Source organism: Balaenoptera physalus, assembly GCF_965194825.1.
Source record: "Balaenoptera physalus genome assembly, chromosome: 17".
Taxonomy (NCBI): domain Eukaryota; kingdom Metazoa; phylum Chordata; class Mammalia; order Artiodactyla; family Balaenopteridae; genus Balaenoptera; species Balaenoptera physalus.
Window position 1 is genome coordinate 77,873,272 of NC_138895.1, and position 10,034 is coordinate 77,883,305.

Consider the following 10,034-nt stretch of genomic DNA (forward strand, 5'->3'; position numbering starts at 1 on the left):
CCATCTGCCCTGATCTTTTCTGGAGGGGATTCGGAATTGCCTTGTATGAAGTTTTGCTTCTAAAATGAAAAGTTAGTAGGTTTGAAATAACCTTATGAGCTGGCCTCCTAAGTAGACAGAGATGTCTTCACCTTTGAAGGTGCTGATGGTGCTGAAATGCCAGCCTTCTGCAGAAGAACCCTGCCATAGCACAAAAGTCCACTAAGCAATTATGGGACTTCACAGGGACCTGACACATGCTTTAACCAAGTGGATCAGAAGTGAGTTGACACGTGCTATCACAGATAATAGTAATAAAACCAACAATAACAATGACAAATGCTTATTCTGAACTAATGCTTGTTTCAAGCTGAGCTTTGTTCTGTGTTCCTTATATGTTAATTTATTTTAGTGATGAAGATTAGCTGAGTGAACCAAAAGAGAGGATTCAGAAAAATTTGGGTCTAGTCATTGCAATTCTTGGGGCTCAGTTCTTTAATCTGTAAGAGGTACATAATGCTTTCTTTTGTGTTGAATTCATCAGAGGGATGACATGGAGGGTGAAGTGAGATCAGTGGGTGAACCCAACTCCCTCATCAACTCACTCATTCATTCACTCATTCAATAAACATTATCATATTCTTAGCTTATCCTAATTTTGCAAAGAGAGAGAGGGAATTCTCTCTGCCTGGCAACCTGAAGTTCCCTCGTAATCTTGCAAAGTTCCTCCTGAAGGATGTGCCCCATGTCAGCCAGTCAGGGACTCCTGGGAAGGCCCTTAAATAAGGGGTCTCTTTGGGGATCATAGATGTATGTACGCGAAGCATCTTGTAAAGCTTACATCTCAGGAGGCAGAGCAGCGCTGAGAGAGGGAAAGAGGCCCAGGGTCCTGACACTGGGGAATCAGGTGGCTTACACCATCCTCCATCCCTGGAGCCCTCAGGTACATGAACCAATGCATTTTGTTTGGCTTCTGACCATTGAAACTGATTTAAAATACAAGCTAGAAGAAAAAGCACCAAAACATTAATATTGAAGGCAAGGTGTTTTTATTTCTTTTTTCCTTTTACTTCTGTATTTTAAAAAGTGTTCTTTCAAGATCATTTTTTTACTTTTATGTTAAGAAACAAATAAAATGTAAATGCTTTAAAGGCTGCATTGTGATACCTGCCTTGGACACTACCATCTTCAGGTTGTTTATTTGTCTATGTCTCTCTCCTTGGGAGCTCCCAGGGTTTCTAGCCTGGGGTCTGGGTCCTATGAGGCCATCAGTCCCTGTTTGTTGAATGTATGCTTGGCAGGTCCCACAGACAGGCTCCCACACCACTGGTCCAACCACCTCCTCCCTTACCTTCTCTTGTAGAGGCTAGAAAGTTAAATACTTTATTGTCCAGCATCCTTTGAAGCTAGGAGTGCTTAAGTAACTAACATAGCCCTAACCTATCAGGTGTTGGCAGAAATACCAGGAGGTGCTTCATTCCCGGAAAAACAGTGCAAAAGCTTAAGAAGAGAAGACTCTTTGCTTCTGCTCTGTCCCCTTCTTCCTGCCTGTAACACTGACATTCTGCCCCCGGGTGCCCATGCAATGTTTGTCTTGCACCCATGGGATACCAAGTACAAGGAGAAAGGCCAACGCCCTGGAATGGCAGAGCATCAGGAGGGAGGGGCCTGGATCTCTGCTAGCGTCCCTGAGAACTCTCATTAGCCCTGAACCTGAACTTCTTCCTGCTGGGGTTCTTGTGTTGGAAGATACCTAAATCCCATTTGTTTTCACCGCTGTGGCTGGATTTCTGTTACAGGCGGCAGATTCACTATCAGACACTGAGTGAATGAACGAGGGACTGTAAGTGAACAGTTGGGGGTGCAGAAGGGCACTGGAGGGCATCAGCATTGACTTCAGTCCAATGCCCTAGGTCAAGGCTGATACTCATGGTGTCCCGGGACCTACTTCATTACAAAGCAGACTAGGGTTTCCTGTGGGTCCAGTGTCTAACCTGTTCTCTAAAGAAGCACTTGTTTCTGTGTCAGCAAATCCTAGGTTAAAATGATGTTTCAGGGTAAATCTTGAAATCCTCCTCATTGTTGAGTGAGCCACAAGTACTTGAATTGCAGGAGTGCGCGGCATCCGCTTAGACAGATCACCCCAATTATGCCAGTGAGGAAACTGCAGCCCAGAGGTGGCTATATTTACTCAGGGTCACACAGCACCTCGCAGTAGAGGGGAGCAAGGGTTCTGATACCCTGGCACCAAATGTCCCGTCTCCATCCCCACCAGGATAGTCTGCTGAGCACTCACCAGGGGCAGCGGATGAAATCAGGAGGTGAGGAACTTACCGAAAAGATCATCTTTACCTTCCCAAAAAGGAGAGAGAGTGTCTGTACATCTATCAGTAGATCTAGGGACGAGAGGAGAGAAAGGCAGCCAGTTGGGTTGTGAACAATCAAAATTCCTCTGTGTGGCTAGGTCTTGAGTGTTCTCTAAGTGCTGCCCTGCTTCATTCTTCACTTGGTCCCCATACACCTCTGTGCAGTAAGGAGAATTAGCACTCCTCCTTCACCGACTGAGAAACCACTGCTCAGAGGGTCAAGTCCTTGATCCAGCATCTCTTGGTATTGAGCTATCATACTGGGAAGAGCCTGGGAAAGAATAGGTCCTTCAGATGTGAGCCCCAGAACAAGTCTTAGGACCCAAGACAGGAATGACAGACTATGTGACTTTTGAATGATGGAATATTCTACAAAGTGTGTGATTAGATTTTAAAAATCAAAATCTCCTTACCCTATTCAATCATGGTTTAGCTTCAGAGGGGCTCTGTCTTCATTTTCAATAGCTCTTTTTTTTTTTTTTTTTTTTTTTGCTTTTTAGGTTTTTCTTTTTTTTTTTTAACATCTTTATTGGAGTATAATTGCTTTACAATGGTGTGTTAGTTTCTGCTGTATAACAAAGTGAATCAGCTATACATATACATATATCCCCATATCCCCTCCCTCTTGCACCTCCCTCCCTCCCACCCTCCCTATCCCACCCCTCTAGTTGGTCACAGAGCACGGAGCTGATCTCCCTGTGCTATGCGGCTGCTTCCCACTAGCCATCTGTTTTACGTTTGAAAGAGTTGAGCTCTGCATTCTTTTTCTCATTTTGCTCATACTCTCATCCTCCCTTTTCCTATCTCTTCTGAGATGTTATACACTAATAGTCACTCGTGTCAGGGAAACTACTTAAACACAAATCCTTTCTGTAGAATGTACGGAAGGTTTTTAAAACTCTTTGACTGCCAGTCTAAGGTGTGTCTTTCTCTAAATCTGAAAACGTATTTGTTTATTTTTGCTTTTGCTTCCTTTGCCTTAGGAGACAGATCCAAAGAAAATATTGCTGTGATTTATGTCAAAGAGTGTTCTGCCTATGTTTTCTTCTAAAAGTTTTACGGTTTCACATTTAGGCCTCTAATCCATTTTGAGTTTATTTTTGTGTAGCGTGTGAAAAAATGTTCTAATTTCATTCTTTTACATGTAGCAGTCCAGTTTTCCCAGCACCACTTATTGAAAAGACTATCTCTTCCCGATTGTATATTCTTGCCTCCTTGGGATTAAAATATACACACTACTATATATAAAACAGATAACCAACAAGGCCCTACTGTATAGCACTGAATCACTGTGCTGTACACCTGAAACTAACACAACATTGCGAATCAACTATACTTCAATTTTAAAAAACTATAAAATGATGAATAAAATGTTAAAAAAATCTGAAGATGCATAGTCTCAGAGAAGGAGATGGCTCACCGAACAACACGTAAATGAGCATTGGCAAAACCAATATGCTTTCTCTACATTTCTTCACTTCACAATGTGTCTTTTATGAATATGTAACCATGTGCTAGGCATATAGAATACATTCACGTCATTGCCTAGTTAAAGAATATGAATAAAATAAGTGTTGCTTTGTTGGGAAGTCACCTTTCTTTTTCTCCAGGTGACCACCACGTAATCTAACACTTCCTAAAACACCTTATACAAATGTAATGTCAATTCCCTTTCTCCTCTGTCTAATCCTTGGATTTCCTGGACATCACCGGTGTTATTGATTCTTGGCCCAGTGCAAATGTTGATGAGATGTGTCACACTCTAACGAAATGCCATTTGAGGAAATAGATCAATCAGGCTGATTATTCACATCACAAAGGAATCCGGGAGAGTGCATTGGAATAATTGGTTGTAGAGAATGTATACCTGTAGAGGGGCCATGTGGTCTGGTGGGGAAAGTCCCCCGGGCTTCTGATTCAACTCTGCCTCTTTCTGTTTGGAATATCTCTCCACTCTCTTTAAACAATAATGGTAGAAATGGCTGTGGTAGTTGTCGGGGTAGTCAGAATAACAGTGACAACGATGATGTCAAGGGAAGCTTATAGGATTGCTTTGTGAACTAATTGAAATGAATAAAAACACAAAACAAACCTAGAACACGGGGCTAGCCCACTCTTGTCATGGAAATAAAGAGTAGCTATTATGATTATATTTATGGGAAACCCTCAACCAAGAAGAAAGAAGTGTTTTGAGGAATAGTTAGATATGACATGGGAAGATCGTGCCCCTGGCAAGTGTGAGCAGGGTAAGACTCAGAAAAGAGCATATGACTTGGCAAAATTTCTTTTCTGTAAAGCCAGACCCAGGCTCTGTTTGTCTTTGCTCCCTTTGGACACCACCCCCTTACTCCTGGGGGACATTGTCTTTGAGTCGTCCTGACATGGTCAGCAAAGGGTCTTCTTTTCCTCCTCAGCCCACCCTTGGTTCAGGAGGCTACTGAGAGTCATGGCACTTTGACGACAGTCATTGTCACTAGGGCAGGAACCACACTTGCACTCCCAGCACAGTGTCTAACACATGGTAGATGCTCAATAAATATTTATGGAAGAAATAAAGGGAGGGAAGGAACCTCAAGTTTTGGGGACAGGAAAGTGACTGAGACTCCTCAGGTTAGAGGCAGTGTTAGCTATCGGATTGGGAACTTGAGCTGGAGTAGAGAAACTGGGATCTGCCCCCCACTCTACCAACCCACATTAACTATGTGACTTTGGCCGAGTCACCTGTCTTTTCAGCATGCTGCCCCTTTGGAACTGGCTCTGGGCCATAAAAGGAACCAAAATAGATGTGACAAGTAACCTCATTTTCTGTTCTAGGTCCAGATGTCTCATTCTGTGATCTCACAATGACATCAAGATTTTCTCTTATGTGTCATTTGAGGTTGGCAAAAGTGGACATGGAAAAAAATGACTTCTTCTTCCCAAGAAATGTTCAGATGCTAGACTCAGAGCCTTCCCAGTCTTCCCTGATGAGGTTTCTGTGGGGAAAGTCAATGAAAGCCCTTGAACCAAAGACATTCTAGTTTGGGGAAGTAGAACCTAGGAGCAAAATGGGAGTGTGGGATCCCTCTGGCTGATGATCTGGGAAGGTGAGGCTGGAAATCCCGCCATAAGTCTAGGAATCTGCATGTAGAGAGGACATGGGTGCTGAACCAGGAACTTGTAGAGACGCTTTTGGTGCCAGCACAGGGTGGCAGCCGCAGAACAGCTGTGACTAAATGGCCTTTCTGGCCAAGGTGGGTTCCTGAATCTCTATGGCCCTGGTGTGGCATGGAAAGGTGAGACAGGACCATCAGCAGCTCTTAACTGGTAGTCTTGTTGGGCATTGGTTGAGAACATCCCTTCCAAAGGAGGGAAATCCTTACTGCTACCCACAGGCCTATAAGGTCTTGTCCCTGGCCTGGCAATGTCCCATAACTCAGGTTCTAGCTCTCTCTCTTGCCCCTCCAGGACTTTTGCAGTGGCTCTTCCCTCCACAGGAATGCTCTTTTCCTGGCCTGCTTCTCCCTTCTAGCAACTCTGCTCAAATACTTCTTGCTGGGGAGGGCTTCCCCAACCTCCATCTATAAAATAGACCCTTATCCCACTCTCCAGTCACCTTAACTTTGGGGTCAGTTTCCTGGGGCTGCTGTAACAAGTTACCATACACTTGGTGGCTTAGACCAAAAGAAGTTTATTCTCTCAGACTTCTGGAGACCAGACGTCTAAAATCAAGGTGTCAGTAGGACCATGCTCCCTGCAAAGGGGAGAGTCCTTGCTTGCCTCTTCCAGCCTCTGGTGGATCCTGGCATTCCTTAGCTAGTGGCCACATCACTTCAGTCTCTGACTCCATCTTCACATGGCCTCTTCTCTGTGTGTCCTTTTCTGCCTTTCATAAAGACACTCTCATTAGATTTAGGGTCGAGTAAGACCTCATCTTGATTCTTACCTTAATTACACCTTGAAAGACCCTATTCCCAAATAAGGCCACATTCTGGGGTTCCAGGTAAATGTAAACTTTTGGGGAACACTATTCAACCCACCATACCCTTCTTTTTCCTTTCTTGCACTCATGGTTGTCTGATAGAACCTCCATTTAGTTTTTTGTTTGTTTGTTTGTTTTCTGACTGCCATTTCAAGAATGCAAGCTGCAAAACTGCAGGGATTTGAGCCTTTTTGTCACTGCCGTGGCTCCTGGCAAGTAAAAGGGGCTCAGTAACCATGTGTGGGCTGGAAATGGGCGTGCAAGTACCCCTTAGGGACTGCCACTGCATCTGTGAGGGGCCCACTGTGTCAGCAACTCCCTGATAGGCTGAGGATTCTCTCAGTCCCTGGAGCCTGAGCCCCGGTCCCCGGCGGGTGTTGTCCCCATGGAGCAGCTGAGAGGGCATCTCCGGGGACCGCTCCACCAGCCAGCTCAGCCCAGCAGGCAGAGCTGCAGGTGCTCCTTCTGCACAGCAGTTTTTATATGAATTACCTTTTCTACATTTGTTTGCTCTGATTAAGAAGGGAAAGCATGGGGTGAACTCGACCAGGTGGGTGAGCAATTATTAATGGCTTTTGCTGTATTTTAGGATGTGTTACTTGTTTTTACATTGCTTTCGGAGTCAAAAGGGCCAATCAAATCAAATCAAAAGGTAATGCATACTCACTGAGGAGAAAAAGAAGACAAAAATGGAAGAGTAAAATATGAGAAGGGAACAAAACATCGCCTATTATTCCATACCCATAGGCAACCATCTTTGGTTTCTTCTCAGTCAAATAGTTTTCTATGCCATATGAATCCTGGTTGAGATCATATCCTACACTCAAGTTTAAATCACGCTCTTTTTTTCCCTTAAAATTAGGCCGTGAGCATTTTCCACATCATTAAAGACTAATAATAGTTGCCATTTGTGCAGTGCTACAGTGTGGTGGGTGCCGGGATCAATCTACTCCTTTAATTTGCACAACCATCACAGGCAGTTGTGACACAAGGCAGTGGCTGAAGGGATGGGCTCTGGAGCCGGATAACCTAGGTGTCAATCCCAGGTTTATGGTCCCTGAGTTCCGAGACTTTGGGCAAGGTGGGTGTATTCGTCTCCTGTGGCTGCCATAGCAAATTACCACACACTGGGTGGCTTGACACAACAGAAACGTGTTCTCTGACAGTTCTGGATAGAAGTCTGAAATCAAGGCAGGCCCATGTTTTGCTGATATCCGTCACCTTGTAAGATAGGTGGGGTTTAAATTACAATGATGTAGTTTCACAATGAGCATGATTTTTTCCCTTTTGTATTTACTTTCCTCCTCTGTTTCATACGTGGCAATTCGCACCCTAGGTAACATTGTGAATTCTTATTTTTCGACATTAATTTAATGGGAGTAAATTGGTACTTTACGTTAGTCGGTTTTGGGGCAATTTTCAACGGTTGTAGAGAGTGTTCATTTCTGTCCTTTGCTTATTTATATCTTGTGATCTCAATATACTACATTTCTTACCAGTTTTCACGAGTGCAGTGCTGAGTAAAGAATTTGGTCACCGAAAACCAGAGCTGTGACTTTCCCTCCAGATTCTGTTCTTTTTTAATCATAGTTAAGTGCTTATTTTTATAAGTTTAGCATTTTTGCATAATGTTTTACAGTCATTTTACACTCTTGCTTTTTTTTCTTTTTTTGAGACTTCTTCAAAAACGTTAAAGTGTAGATGGTCCTCCCTGTTAAAGAGATTTGATAAGAGGGTAACCTAACTCAGGATAGGCTTTTAGGTTTTAAACTCTCAGTTTACTTTTTAATTTATCTGGAGGTTATTGTGATGTGAAGTGAGATTCCAAGTTTTCTTCCCAACTATTAAAATCTGTCTTTTAATTTCCACTTATTGGTTTTCCTTTGCAGTCCACACACACACACACACACACACACACACACACACACACACACACATTCCTTTATGTAATTTTACAGATAAGAATATTGAGACATCGAGAGGCAAATTAATTTTCATGGAGTCACCTGGTTAAAGGAAGATCTAAGAGGCATCCCATTTCTGTGGATTCCCAATTCAGTGCTGTTCCATCCATCCCATAATACTCTATCCCTTATCTCATTAGACACCACAATTATGACATCATTTATTTCCACTATCCTTCCAATTAGACCTACACCATCCAATATGGTAACCACCAGTCACATGTGGCTAATGAGTACTTGAAATGTCGCTAGTCCCAACTGAGATGTGCTGCAACCATCAAACACACACTGGGTTTTGAAGACTAAGTGTGAAAACAAGAACGTAAAATATCTCATGAATAATTTTTATATTGGAATGATAATATATCAGATATATTGGATTGAAAAAATATATCATTAACATTAACTACACCTATTTCTTTTCATTATTTGTTTTTAATTTTTATTGGAGTATAGTTGATATACAATGTTGTGTTAGTTTCAGGTGTACAGCAAAGTGAATCATTTATACATATACATAGATCCACTCTTTTTTTTTTTTAGATTCTTTTTCCATATAGGCCATTATAGAATATTGAGTGGAGTTCCCTGTGCTATACAGCAGGTTCTAATTAGTTACCTATTTTATGTATAGTAGTGTGTATATCAGTCCCAATCTCCCAATTTATCCCTCCCCCCACCTTATCCCCAGGTAACCATAAGTTTGTTTTCTACATTCATGCCTCTACTTCTGTTTTGTAAATAAGTTCATTTATACCCTCTTTTCACTATTTTTAGTGTGGCTATTAAAAAAATAAAAATTACATGTGTGGCTTGTATTATGTTTCTATTAGTACTGAAAATTAGATGGTCAACTCTATGTGGAGACTGCATTTTGTTTGCTTTGTTTTTTCTCACCATCTTATCATGGAACCAAGAAGGATCCTGTGGGGCCTTCCTGGGGACAGACTCCTATCTCCCCTCCCTGCCTCTTCTTTGTAGAAAACCTTTAGCCCCCTAGGCCTTCCCTGAGTTACAAAGAGCAACTTTAATCAGAGAAGCTAGAAAATGCAGAAACAAAGGCCAATAGTTAAGCAAGATAAAGTAATAATCATTTAACTATAAAATAAAGGCAAGGACCTTTTTGTTCCTCCTCAAGGCTGTAGATAATATTCTGAGACAATCCTTGAGTTGTTTTGCAGGTAATAAAATCCCCACCATGTGGAAGAAGTTAATTGCTGACCACCAGCACATAGAATCCACGTGGGTAGGAACTAGAAGGTTGATGATATTGACTCTAGGAATACCACCTGGTTATCTCACCACCACCAAGTCAGAAGAATGTCCAAGAGCCATTTAGGCACTCTGCAACCCTCTGCCTCACCTTGCCTTTAAAAACCCTTCACTGAAAGCCACTGGGAAGCACAAGTTGCCTGTTCTCCTTGCTTGGCCTTGCAATAAATGCTGTACTTTCCTTCACCACAACCTGGTGTCAGTAGATTGGCTTTGCTGTGCGTTGGGCGAGTGGACTCAAGTTTGGTTCAGTAACAATCATAGCAATTAGCACTGTTTGCTGCACATAATAGACACTCACTAAATATTTGTTAAATGAATGAGTGTGTGAATAAGTGAATATACAACTACAACCACACTCCCCTTGAAAGGATATGATTCTCAAAAATCATGCTGGTAGAGTTGGTTTTTTTTTCTTCCAAGCTGAAGAGGTTGGTTAGGCCATATAGTAATGATCAAAAAGGGTCCCTTAGTAACTAGGGATCAACAGGA

General features: G+C 42.4%; 1 pseudogene across 1 annotated transcript in view; it reads right to left on the bottom strand.

Moving 5' to 3' along the window:
- Positions 1 to 9,598, bottom strand: part of LOC309646820 (protein FAM229B pseudogene) — a 35,874-nt pseudogene extending 26,276 nt beyond the window's left edge. The window contains exon 1 of the transcript in view: positions 1 to 9,598. This exon is cut by the window's left edge and continues 26,276 nt beyond it. The product of the transcript in view is annotated as a protein FAM229B pseudogene (transcript).
- Positions 9,599 to 10,034: the final 436 nt, after the last annotated feature.